Here is a 14645-nt window from a genome sequence, read left to right as displayed (position 1 = left end):
TATGATTTGAATAAATATATCTATATATTAAATTATATAAATATTTCTCATTGGATAGCTTGGATATAATACAGGTACAAAAAAAAAATACACTGTCTCACATTTACACATATTTATATATAATTTAATTTAACTACTATAATTATGAATGTACACAAATTATTTTTTTTAACACACATTATTTCAAATATTCTAGGTAAACCAGCCTATGTATTAACTGATATGTTTAAAATTCATCCCACAACTGCATCTAAGACAGGGGTGGGCAATTTACGGCCCGGGGGCCGGATGTGGCCCAGCGGAATGTTTTATGCGGCCTGCTGACACCTACAGCAGACATGCCTATAGTCCCGCATTATGGGGAAACGGCCCGCAAAATCATCAAAAAAGCTCACATGTTCCGCCGTTCCGCATTCACGATTTTTTGTTCCGCCAAGTCTGAATTCCAACACAAAAAAAAAAATTGCCATTTTATCATTATTTATTAATAGTGCGAATTGAAAATACTGAGTGCAAAATAAAATATATATAGGTCTGTGTTTATTGTTTACATTTCATCTACTTCCGGACCCGGTGTGTCCTAAATTTACGAAGAAATGGTTGAAGACTAGATCTAGATCTACATCTATTTCTAGACATAGATCTCTAGATCTACTGATCTAGTAGTAGTAGTCTAGGTCTAGATATTAGAATTAGATCTATTCTTAGAATCTAGTAAGTGCTAATTAGCCAAATATTCCATTCAAATCCCTTTCTTTTCACGACAATGGCTCTACTACAGTCTACAGTACTCATTACTCTACTACTCAGTACTAGAGTAGACTACTAGAATTTTAGTAGAATGACTAGATCTATCATGATCATCATCTAGAATCTAGACAATCTAGTCTTAGTCTTAGTCTAGACTAGGCTACTAGATAGGTCTAGGTCACTAGACTTCTAGATCCAGAATCTAGACTAGATTTACTAATCTAGTCTAGATTGTTTTTTAGATTTTAGATGATTTGATAGATCAAATGATCTGACTATTCTAATTCTAACACTAACTCCTTGAACTGGTTTCTAAGTAATCTAAGAAACTTTCAAAAGGATTTAAAAAAAAAAACGTTATTAAAGATCTAGACCTAAATTAATTAATTAACTTGACTTAGACTTAGACACAGTAAGTCTGAGGCCTAAATAAGGCTATTTACTATTAGTATTAGATCTACTTTTCTTATTACATAGTCTAAATTAGTTTCTAGATCTAGAAGTAGGGCTAGCACTAGATTCTAGATCTAGAAGTAGACTCTAGATCTATCTAGAAATAGACTTAGAAGGTGATAGATCTCTAGATTCTAGATTTCTATGCATCATTATGTAAATTTAGTTCTTAATAAGTCTATTATAGACTATAGATTTAGACATAAATATTTAGATCTCTAATATAATTATTATAATCTGTGTTCTTAGACATAGAGGACTTATTAGATATAGATCTAGACTAGTACTAGTAGACTCTTAAATTATTTTAGATCTAGAACTATATACAAGATCTAGTGTGACTAGAGTAGAGCCCTACCCTAGAATTAGAAAAGGATAGATAATCAAGTAGATCTAGAATAATCTAGACTAGATTTCACTAGATCTAGTCAATAGATTTAGACCTAGTAGTAACAAATAAAAATTGTTTGTTTTTTTAGTTTTTGTTCTTTAGGAGGGTTTTTGGGCCAAAGTCTTGTTCGGGTCTCTTGATTTAGAATGCACCATTGAAGGACATGGTCAGCATTCTCTGGTGATGGGCAAGTTTCTCTAGTCCCGACATTTAACTTCCAGAACATATATTGTCTCATTCAGTGAACAAGCCTTTTCCTTTGTGGAAACTAAACAAGCATTACTACTGGTCGATTTTGACTGACTGTAATTTGACAGCAGTCACAAGGATAGAAACTAGTAAGCTAGTTCCACAGGTCCGGAACATCATGCACGAGTGTAAAAAGTAAAATACTGCACATTAAGTACAACTGTATATTTGTCAGGATATTTTAATGTAAAATGACAACAGCAATTTGAAAAAAAAAATTGTAAAATTGGTTTAAATAATTGCTAACTCTTGTTGTAATTCCTTAACGTGAAGTGTGGGAAAAAAAAAGAAACGTGAATATAATACAATGTAAATATGAATTAAAAGACATTCTACACAGTTAGCTTAGAGTGTCTCTATAAGTTGTATATAAATATGCGGCCCGCCATTCCCAATTTTTTAAATAATGCGGCCCTCAATGCAAAAAGGTTGCCCACCCCTGATCTAAGATATTCATGTACTGTTTTGGATGTTATGTATGTCGACATATCCGATTTGATTTTCTGGCCCAATAGGGAGAGTCTCAGGCCCAACAAATTTATTTGTACTTATGACAGGAAGATGACAGTAATAAATGACTGTTTTGAAATTTTCATTGAGAGACCTAGCAGCGTTAAAGCACAGGCACAAACCTATTCTTCCTATTAGCACAACACAGTAAAATATCTGATTGGAACTCATTACTTTCAATAAATGAATTAAAAATATTTATACTAAGCTTTATAGTTTCTTTGGATTTAATAGCCTTTAAATTTTTATTTTTAGAAGTGATGTTGTTCACAAGAGAATCAAATTTAACTTTTTGTTTTTTAATGAGGTGATATCAATCTCAGAAACCTTAGTTGGCAAAACTTTTTTAAGCTCTGATGGATTTATCCAGTAAGATAACAAGCCTGTAACTGTCTTACTCTCTTTTAGCCTGGTGTTGGCTTCCAGCATAAATAAAGTGTCTGCCACATTTCTTCTTCTTCTTCATCGTTCTCATTGTTATGTTGGAGTGTTCATATGACTAGACCAGTACATGAGATGAACTGCGCAGTGGTTTCCAAATCAGGGAGCTCTCCATATAGTTTTCTTTCTATTGGGGTGATTTGGGGCCAATGTCTTATAAGGGCCTCTTGGTAGAGAGAGCAGTTTTGGAGGACGTGGTCTGCATTTTCTGGTGATACTCCACATGGGCAGATTTCACTGGTTCCAATTTTGAGCTTCCGGAACATGTGTTGTCGCATTCTGTTGTGTCCGGTCCTGAGTCGAAAGATTAGACGTTGGTCTTGTCGGGATAGCTTATAGTAAGCGTCATCTTTCGTGTGATTTGGATGGGAGCTTGTCCATTTCTCATTTATTTTATCTACAATTAATTTCTTCATTTCTTCTGGATAGAGTGCAGAGTTTACTTGTGAGTTTGTTCTCCCACTCTTGGCGAGTGTGTCAGCCTTCTCATTTCCTGCTAGTTGTATGTGAGCTGGTATCCATTGAATAACAGTTTTTTTGCTGTTGTTGTTGAGCTTTGTAAGTGCTGTTCTGAGGTTTTTAATATGAGGGGAATCAGAGTTTTGCAAGCTTTGGAGGGTTGTTTTCACGTCTGTTAGAAAGACAATCTGACTGTGAGGGGAACTTGGATGATTTGCTAACATGGTAGCAGCTAGTGCTAGTGCTTCCCTTTCTGCTCTGTGACTGTCAGAGAACTCTCCAGTTGCAATGGATTTTTCTAGTTTTCCTCCATCTGGCCATTCGATAAGTATTCCAGCTCCTCCATTTGTGGTGGCTTTATGGGATGAGCCATCCGTGTAAACTCTGATCCACTGATTGCTAGGGTAATTGGTATGTAGAAAACAGTTCACTATTTCCTTGAGCTCTGTTGGTCTGTAATCAGATTTTCTTTTTATGTTTTCAATATGGTCCCTTATAGTAGGAAGAGGGCTTTCGTCCCAGGGTAGAGATTCATTATAGTGTATTGAGGATTCCAGAGTAATTTTTTTCAAGTTGGTGTTTCTTTTTTAGGTTTAGAGATTCCTGTATGAAATTGGTCCTTTTGAGACGGTTTTTTGTGCCAGTTTTGTGGATTTTTGTTCTGAGTGGGTGCCTCTCCAAGGTTTCCAATTTAGTGAATTGGGAAAGGATTTTTATTTCTCTTCTTTCATCCAGAGAGATCAGGGCAGCGGTTTCCTCCATAGCTCTTATGGGTGTTGTTTTGATTGCTCCTGTCATTATCCTTTGACCAATATTTTGAACCTTGTCTATTTTTCTTAGGTTGGTTTGGGCTGCTGAGCCCCATGCTGTGGCACCATACAGGTCTTACATAACTGGTATAGGTCTTTTTCAGGATGTTGTGATTAGCTCCCCATTCTGTGCCAGCTAATTTTTTCAAGAGGGATAGTCTCTGGATGCCTTTACTCTGTGTTTTATCTATTTGGTTTCTCCAGGTTAGTCTCGGGTCATAGGTGACTCCAAGATAAGTAGGGCTGTCATTTTTTTCTAAAGCTTCCAAATCTAATGTTAATTTTATTGTTTGTTGTTTTGTTGACAGTGAGAATATGGTATATGTGGTCTTTTTTGTGTTGATGGACATGCCCCAGTCTTTGGACCAATTATTGAGTTTATCAAGAGCATCTTGTAATCGAAATTTCGATGTTCCTACATATTCTTCTGTTCTAATTATGGCAAGGTCATCTGCATACATGCTGCTTTTAACTTTTCTAGGTAGGTTTTGATTTAGATCGTTTATGAATATTAGGAAAAGTGTTGGGGATAGGACTCCTCCTTGGGGGACGCCATTTTTTATACCCACTGTGTGGCTTCTTTGTCCTTGCATGCAAACTAAGGCTTTTCTATTATTTAGGTATTCCTTTATCCAGTTGTACATTCTTTGGGATATGTGATGCTGGATTAGCTTGAGCAAGAGACCTTGTTCTCAGACTTTGTCAAATGCTTTTTCTAAGTCAACCCACACAATTGTTGTTGGTTTCTTTTCTCGAAAGCCGTCTTCTATTTCTTGTGTGATGAAGGCAATTTGATCTTCTGTTGATCTGCCTTTTCTAAAGCCAGCCTGGGCTTCAGTGAGTAGGTTATTTGACTCAAGGATCCATGTCTGCCACATGAGTGCAGGACTCACCAAGTCCAACTATATAAGAACAGTGGGCTGATAGAATAATACCATCTTGACTTATTACTATCCAGGGCTGCAGTACATGCTAACCACTGAGAGTGAAGACCTATTAAAAAGAAAAAAAAATTATTTAAAGTACCTGTACATATCAAGACATTGGTCTCGTATACATGTAAATACCTTTGAATATCAAGATATTAACTATAATATAACAATATTTATTACTTACCTTTGCTAGTGGTTTAAAAGCCATAACATCTTGAACCCAACTATCTAGGAACTGGTTGTAAGCTGCTAAACTCTTGTAAGCCTGTAGACATTTTCAAAAGTAAAAATAGCAATAACATTTTAATAATAGATGTAGAACTCTTGTAATATAAAGAATTGGTTGGACTTCGAAGCATCCTAAAAATATAGAAATTCAAAACCCTAGTCTACACCAAAAATTCAATTGAGACTAGTGAAGTGCTTCAGCCGCAACAGCCAAAAGGTTTGGGCTAAGGTGTAATTAGCTTCAAATCTTAAAGAGCATTTGAAAGTTGTAAAAGAAACACAGAACTAGTATCAGATCCAGGACCATTAGATTTATCAACAAGTTACTAGTCTTGATGAGCCTAGTCCTAAAATAAACTTTAAAAAGTCTTCAGCCCTAGACTTAGATCTAAACTGGATAGTAAAGTTTTCTTTTGTTTAGATGCTAGATCTGATCTATATAATACTAGTATCTAATAATAAGTAACTATTATCTGTAACTATAGTCCAAATATATCTTGTGCAGAGATGTGTTTAATGAGCGCCTAAAGGCAGCACTGAAAACCTCCCAGATACCCCTCCCCTCCGGTCCACCAATGAGATTGGACCATAGCGCTCTGAGCATGCTATAACTATAAGCATGAAAGTAGTGCTACATAAAAGCTAAATTTATTTATCTTATCAAGTGACCTAGAAGTGAAGACTAGATCTAGCTATATCTATTAGATAAAAATTAAGTTTCATATGCTTAAAATATGCAGCAACAGAGAGAAGTAGATTTTAGATGTTATCTAGATTTTCTAGATCTATTCTATAGAGTCTAGATGAGATCTAGAATGACCTACTAAGCCTAAGCATTATGTAGGCTAGACTCTAGATCTAGTCACACTCTAATCTGAGACATCATCCAGATTTTGTATATAATATATCTATGATCTATGTAGCCATAGATCTAGATCTAGAATACTAGACCTTGAAGGCTTGAGTAGAGAGTAGATCTCTATCACAATCTATGTAGGCCTACATTATATGTTACAACAACGTTGATCTAGCTCTAGACCAGTGTTTCTCAAACTTTTTTGTCTGCCGGCACAGTAAACAAACTACAAAAATTTCGCGGCACACCACGAAGAGCAACAGATGTTTTATAATAAAAAGAAAAAAAGATTTTGCCTGTTTTTCAGTATTATGTTTAATGTGAATGTTGTGCCTGTTTTTGAGAGCAAATGTGATCTAATCGAGGCTCCAAAGTCGACAAACAAACTCGCATTTCATCGTCTATTGTAAGAAGTCTCTCTCTTTTCTTAGATTTGATTTCAGTCAGTGCTGAAAATCCAAACTCACAAAACCATAAAGATGTAAATGGAAGAATTATTTTGATTGCTTTTAAATTGATTACAGGATATAACTTGTTGATTGAAATCCAAAACACATCCAGGCTTTCTCTGAAAACTTGACTTAAGAATTGCATCGTTTTTTAAATCATTGAGCTGCTCTTCTTCTTTAGTTGTAAAATTTGTAGCTTCATTGTTTCCAAATGGAGAGCTGACCCATTTATATTCATTACTTCAAACTGTTGAGAAGTAATGCTGCAATGCTGACTGCAGGTGTTTCAAAGTGCCCAGAATTTCGGGGGTGATTTCTTTATTTGAAGCACATTCATTGTAAGTAGGAAAGCAGTCCTTTCGTGATTTTACTTTGCCACAAAGACAATCAATTTTAACCAAATGATTTTAGTTTTGAGGATGCAATGATGATTTAATTTGTCAAATAAATCAGAGAGAAATGTCACCTTAACCCACCAAATCTCGTCATGAATAGAAAATCCAAAGTCTTTTTTTTTTTCAGCCTCCAAGAATGAAATCAGCTCAGCCTTGAGTTGGACGACACGCTTTAACACTTTTCCCTGGAGAGCCAATGAACGTTTGTGTGATACAGGAGACATTAGTAGTCTGAATCCATTGCTTCACAAAGCTCTGAGGAAAGTCAGAATGCAAGCGGTCGAGATTTGAGGAAGTTTACAACTTCAATCACTTGATCCAGAACAGACATCAAATATTTGAAGGCAAGAGCTTCTCTATGGATCATGCAGTGAACAACTAATACATTTGGATTTTCTTGACGCACAAGAGTGAAGAATCCCTTTCTATTTCCCTGCATGGAAGGACAGCCATCGGTGCAAACGCTGACACAGTTTGTCTCCACTGTACTTTGAAAATGTTTTCGTTCACCACTTAAAAATATCTTCGCCTTTGGTCGTAGTTGGTAAGTCTTTGCAAAATAAGAATTTTTTGACACATTTTTCATCCTTTATGAACTGAATAAAAGCTAACAGCTGGGCTTTGCACTAATGTCAGTGGATTCATCCACTTAAAGGGACCACAACAGAGACAGTTCATCGTCAGTCACCTCGAAGTGTTCGGTGATTTGATCTTGTAAATCTGACAATAAGTCTTCAATTCTGCGCAAGATAGTACTATTTGACAAAGGAACTTTTTTTAACTTTTTCGGCAGCATCGGGTCCAAGGATAGTTTCAACAACTATTGCTAAAGCTGGTGCAATGACTGATTCAGCCTCTGTGTGTTCTTTCTTGCGTTTTGCTAATAACTGAACAACCTTATAAATTGCAATTAATCCCTTTTCTGGAAGCTTTAGGTAGTTCCTAAGTTTCTTAGCTTGTTTATTTTGTTGAGCCCTGATGTTTTTGAAGTATTCCTTCGGTTGCGCTTTTACAGCTGGATGTTTTGTTTCCAAGTGTCTCTTCAGTTTGCTTGGAACAAGCGCCTCATTCGAGCTGAATTGCAGATCAGACAGAATGACAATGGAGAATCTTCAGGTCCTGAAGATATGAAACCATATCCGATGTAATCTTCTTTGTACCTTTGTTTGGTTCCATGCTTTTCATTGAACGCTTTTGCAGTTTCATTCTTACCAACGTATTTCTCCATGGATAACAATGACTAAGGCTTAGTAATAATTTGTTATTATTAGCATACACCTACAAAATTTACATGAAACACATCGCTTATTATTATCGTTACCAATTCAAGAACTGCTGAGCGTCTGCTAAGGCGGTCTACATTTGAGTCATTATAATAATATATGTATAGTGGACAACTCCATAACCTGAAGAGCTAACACCCCTTTCCGTCATAATGTAGCGATCCACTACTATTACTGGTCGTTGCAAGTTGGGATGTCGTCGCAAGGTAAAATAAAAATTTAATAGTAGGCAAACCTGTGTAACGCTGCACGTGTGGCATTCTGAAAACTCCTCGGCACATCTGCAAATCTTCGGCAGCACACAGTTTGAGAAACACTGCCCTAGACAATAATAAATATTGACTATTCAATCTGAGTGTACATTTATGTCAAACAATATTATGAATATAGTATTGTTACGTATTTCTGAATTTTCTGGCTAGATGTATTAGTTGGCACACAAATAAAAACACAGCAAAGAACTTGACGACTAAACTTTCAGTTTCATATAACTTTAATGACTATTAACTCTAACAATTCGTTACTGTAACATGTAGCGTAGAAGACTGTACAATATCTGTCAGTTTACAGTTAGCTATACTTCGCTGCAATTCATCTCTTCACTTCGTTGCAATTCATCTCTTCTCAACTTTCCTCGAGCCGTATTCCACAAAACAGACCAACGACACACTTCCCAGTGTCGCTCCAGGTCTCCCAAAGCTGAACCAAGTCGTCCTCAAGTCTATCGAATCAGAGCCGCACACGTCTTACATCGACTGTATCGACTGTAACGGCTCAAGTCCACTGTAGTTCGCTGTATAGACTTTAACGACAGTAGTCCACTCCAGTTAACTCTACCCTAGTTAACTTGCATCGAGTCGTACACATTTCTCTTCCACTAGGGCCGCACACGTCTTACATCGTCTGTATCGACTGTAACGGCTCGCTCACGACTCCATACGACTGACTTTCACATTAACTTTCTGGCTTATATAGAGTCCCTAATCGCTTCTCCAAAGTTGCACAAACACTCCTAGTATCCTCTGGAATAACATGTCAGGAAACGTCACATCCTGTCTTTATTTATACACGTAGATTCCAGAAAACACTCGCTGCAGTGTCATCAAGTCGGGGTCACACGTAGTGACCTTTATCTGTCACTGTTCATTAGTAACTGTCCCCCTACTTAGATCTGTTCGTCCCCTGGAACAACACGTGTGGACACGTCACATCCTGTCTTTGTTTGTACATGTAGATTGCAAGGAACACTAGCTGCTGTGTCATCTCGCCGGGGTCATACGTTGACCTCTACCTATCACAGTTCATTTGTAACAGTATAGATGTCTAGATATGCTAACTTAAATAGTTAGAATATAGATCTAGAATCTAGTCTAGATTAGTTATTAGTAGAACTAGATCTAATCTAGGTCTAACAATAAAATTGATTCGGAATACCTTGAACTCATCCTTTGTGATTGTGTAAGCACTTTCAGTAGAACAAGATTATAAGTGAAGAGATCTGGATAACACAAGGAGGTCAGCAAATCATTTTCTTTATTACGCTGGCTTGCTTTTAAAGTGTAAGAATTAATATTTGTTTCTGACTATATCTTTCTTTGCTTGACTTATCCATGGTAAGTGCCTAAAAGCTTGTGTTGACTGTGCATAGAAACCAGATTTTTACCAACAATATGTCTGCGGTACCCTGATCACATGACTATGTCTACCAACCTAAAGGTACCTGATGTGATGGGGAAGGTAAAGGCGGCTGGTTGTTGTGCTGGCAACCTCATTAACCATGGGCCACAGAAACAGATGACCTTTACATCCTCAGCCCCCTAGATTGTAAGGTCTGAAAGGGGAACTTTACTTTGATTTACTTTAGTGGGAAAAAAAAGTTTCTTCTTCCCTTTTTTATTCATTAAACACTGTTTTCTTTTCACTCAAAGAACTTGTAGGACTACTTTTAGCCTAATCAATTTGATGGAAGCGTGGTGGCTGAGTGGTAAAGCTCTTGACTTTCATACTGGGGGTCCCGGCTATGAATCCTAGTGAAGACTGGGCACCTCTGAGTCCACCCAGCTCTAATGCCCAATCCATGGTTCAACAAATTTAAAGATCTTACATGGCAGTATGAATAAAATGACAGTCTATAAAGTCAACTAAAAAAAAGTGAAATTGTACAAGATATAAAATGGAAATATTAATTTGGAGCAAGTCACAACATTTTGAAATAGAAATGTACCAGCTACAACTCGCTAGATGCAGCGGATACCAAATCACAACATTTTGAAATAGAAATGTACCAGCTACAACACACTAGATGCAGTGGATACCAAATCACAACATTTTGAAATAGAAATGTACCAGCTACAGCACACTAGATGCAGTGGATACCAAATCACAACATTTTGAAATAGAAATGTACCAGCTACAACACACTAGATGCAGTGGATACCAAATCACAACATTTTGAAATAGAAATGTACCAGCTACAACACACTAGATGCAGTAGATACCAAATCACAAAATTTTGAAATAGAAATGTACCAGCTACAACACACTAGATGCAGTGGATACCAAATCACAACATTTTGAAATAGAAATGTACCAGCTACAACACACTAGATGCAGTGGACACCAAATCACATCAGTGTAACTGGCAACTCAGATGTAGACTTCTTGGACAACCAGGGAAGGCTAACACCAACCACCTAGCAGGCTGTGAGCTTCCATAAGCAAATTACATTTTGAAAAAGAAATTTACCAGCTACATCACTATAGAACACAGTGCTACATCATATGATTCAGCAGTCAATTCTACAGAAAATAGACAAAGTAAAAAAGTAAAACAAAAACTAAACTCCAAACAATAAAAACAACAACCTTCAAAGCAATGGAAGAGATCATTTTTTCCCTGGTTTCTCTGGACAAAATAAGAGAAATAATAATCCTTACTCAGTTTACTAAAATGGAAACCTAAGAGAGCTACCCACTCAAAACTTAAACCCACAAGTCTGGCACTCAAAACTAACTGAAAAGACCATTTCATACAAGAATCTCAAACAAAGAAACACCACTTATAAAATATAATTTATGAATCAGTTAAACAGTGCAATGACTCTCTTCCCTGGGACCTAAGCTCTCTTTTTGCTATGAGACAGTATTGAAAACATAACCAAAAAATCTTATCACAGAAAGATCTCAAGAAAATGGTGAATATTTTTCTACAAATCTAATAAACCAATAACTAGTGGGTCAATTATACAGATGGATCATCTTAATAATCCACCAGTAACAGAGGAGCTGTCTTATTCAATAAATGGCTCAATTAAGAAAGATTAGAAAATTTAATTGCCACTGGCGATCTCTCAGATGCACTTTCTAATGAATAAACATTTCTTTCTATTAAAAAAATCTGATGCCTCCTCTATCAAAAAAGTCAGGACAGCTCTTATAAATCTCAACAATAATAGCAAGAAAACTGTTCTTCAATGGGTCCCAGCACACTTTCAAATAGAGGAGAAGAAAAATCTGACACTGCCAAAATGGAAGAATAACTAAGCAGTCTTAAATTCCATGGGAGGTGCAGTGGCTAAGTGGTAAAGCACTTGGCTACTGAACCAGGGTGCATGGTTTGAATCCTGCTGAAGACTGGGGTTTTTAATTTTGGGATCTTTGGGCACCTCTTGAATCCACCCAGCTCTAATGGGTACCTGACATTAGTTAGGGAAAAGTAAAGGTGGTTGGACACATGACACCCTGGTTAACCATAGGCCACAGGAACAGATGACCTTTACATCATCTGCCCTATAGACCACAAGGTCTGAAAGTGGTACTTTACTTTTTCTTTTCTTAAATTCCACTATATCTGGAAGAGAAAAAGAAAAAAAAGAGTAGTATTAACCAAAACCAAAACAGTTGTCACTCAAACATCAGGATTAAGGATGCATGTTACATTCTATCAGGACACAGTCAATGAATTATTTTTCACCTTTGAACAGGGCACAACATAATGAGGCAACACTTATTCTGGATGTTGAAACTAGTGAAAAGAACATGTGGCCTTGTTTTATCATGAGGCCCTTACAAAATACTGGCCCCCAACAGTCCTTTAGAATAAAGATTGTATGGAAAGCTGCCTGATCTGAAAAGAATGGAGTTCATCTTCAATAAATATATATATATCTGAACCCTACAATTTATAATGAGAACACAGAGAAAAAAAAACACAAACAGGATGTAATATTTAAGTTAAACTTTTGTCACACAGTCTCATATTTGTTTATATTGACTTTAATATTCACATTTATTCAAATAAAATAGCTGTATATTTTATACATTTATCCTTAAAATGTGGCGCACTATTGGTCACTAGTTCAAATGTTTGATGTGTTTAAGGCTATATAAGGTTATAACTATTCCTTTGGCTCACATTGAATTAAAATCATACATTGTAATAATTTGTGTGTCTACATCCTCTTATTGTTTATTTGTGTTTTCAGGTGGTGATTTTATTGTTTACCATGGAGTTGTCTACTTTTCAAATTTTACTGACCAAGTTTGTACAGTGACTGATCCATCTGCAGTTTCCGAACCAGTAACTGATATCTCAAAAAAATATTGCTATACTGATGGTGTCTGTCACCTCAGGTAATCTTTCTCTTTTTCTTTTAAATATGTAAATAAAATTATATGTATGTATTTTTTTATTTAGAAATGGAATATTTGTCTAAGGTGGATACTGTTTGTCTAGGGTGGATACTGTTTGTCTAAGGTTGATGTGTTTGACCATGGTGGATAAAACAGAGCCTGATCTTTGCAGAAGTTGTAGAACATTTTTCCACCATAGAATCCATACATTGAAATGAAAATGTTCAGATTTTATCCATGATCAACTGTCTGAAGATTAGGAACTAGATATAGGTCTTGAAGTATTACACTTAATGATCTATTTAAACAAATAAAAAGAACTCTACTGTTTAACCACAAATATTAATAAAATTTGGAAAGACCTTCACATAATCCTTGTTAATTTTTTTTTACCTTTTCAATATGTTTAATTTGTTGATTTTTTTCTTGAAAAATGTGTAGTTTTGGATACTGGATAGACAACACTTATACCCACATTCTCATTATAAAATAATTAGTTTCTACTTTTGGACATTATGACAAATAATATAATCTATTGGCTTTGTGGAGGTATCAAAATGCTCTATAAAAAGGAACTTGATTCAAGAAACACAAGGAAGGGAAAAGAGAAATCTATTATACATAAGTAAGAAGTAATGGGATGCACAGTGGATATTAATTTTTAAAAAAGTATTACAAAAAGTAAAGTTTACCTTTCAGACCTTGCGATCCATGAAGCAAATGATGTCAAGGTTATGTTTCTATGGCCAGTGGTTAATGAGCAGGTCGTCATGTGTCCAGCACAATGACTAACCACCTTAATTTTCCCCACCTAAAGTCAGTTACCCATTAGAGTTGGGTGACTGAGGGGCACCCTAAAAATTCAAAATCCCAATCTTCATTGAGGTTCAAACCCTGGACCCCATGTTTTCCTATGAGGTACACAAATCATTTAGCCGACAAAAAATCAAAATATTGATATAGAAGCGAAATGAAAAATGACTGAGCTTTTGGCCCATGACTTTGAAATGCTAATATCTATGTATACTTCTTTATGTTGGCAGATGATCAACATGATTTGTTCATTGAAAGACACTTGAAGGTGTAAGTTGTAAAAGGTTTTGAAAGACTTGCCAAAGCAAGGCCTTCTTGACAGGGATAAACATTGGGAGCAGCTCTAGCTGACTCAGCTCAGAGGATGACATCACAGTTAATTGACATCTTTCTTTAAAAATGCATGGATTATCTTATCTTCTTCATTCTAGGGGAATTATGCATTGAGTGAAGACATCTTGCTGTAGAAGAGAAGAACAATTCAGATAGTTCACATGATTTACAATATGGCTTTGATTGTCTTATGTTAATGGCTGGTAAAGAACTGAAACATGTAGGCTGGAGATCACTTGATAGAAATCAAGGTAGGACTGCACTTTTGCACAGAGTAAAGTTGAAGCATGTAGTTATCAATTGTAAAATAATATTCAAATTGCTATTAGCTAAACTAGTGAAACCTGTAATTTAACATACATTAACATTCTTTTCTTATTTGAAGTCTACTGTTAAATTTCAATTATAACATTAACCCTATCAAGTAATTTACAGGTCATGTTTCTGTCTATCAAGCTATTTACTTCTCATATTTCTATGTATTCTTCCATAAATTTCTATGAATGAATTCACCCTTGAGTGGTATATTTTTGTCTGTATTTGCAAATACATATTTGTGTTGCTTTTTGTATTTCTGACTTGAAACTTCTGAATTGAATCTCCTTTCTTTACACAGAAATCTCTGATCTACATTGTATGAGAAAATCATGAAGTGGTTGTTG

At 35.8% G+C, this 14645-nt stretch overlaps 1 long non-coding RNA gene across 1 annotated transcript; it reads left to right on the top strand.

The window, feature by feature from the left end:
- The first annotated feature begins 452 nt into the window (after nucleotides 1-452).
- LOC129922331 (uncharacterized) lies at nucleotides 453-14065 on the top strand. The gene is made up of 4 exons (XR_008774330.1): nucleotides 453-714; nucleotides 7050-7466; nucleotides 12690-12837; nucleotides 13881-14065. It is a non-coding gene; the product is annotated as an uncharacterized LOC129922331 (long non-coding RNA).
- The last annotated feature ends 580 nt before the right edge of the window (nucleotides 14066-14645 follow it).

This window comes from Biomphalaria glabrata, chromosome 13, assembly GCF_947242115.1.
Source record: "Biomphalaria glabrata chromosome 13, xgBioGlab47.1, whole genome shotgun sequence".
Classification (NCBI taxonomy): Eukaryota; Metazoa; Mollusca; class Gastropoda; family Planorbidae; genus Biomphalaria; species Biomphalaria glabrata.
The sequence above is the reverse complement of the archived record's forward strand: the minus strand, read 5'-3'. Positions and strand labels throughout refer to the sequence as shown.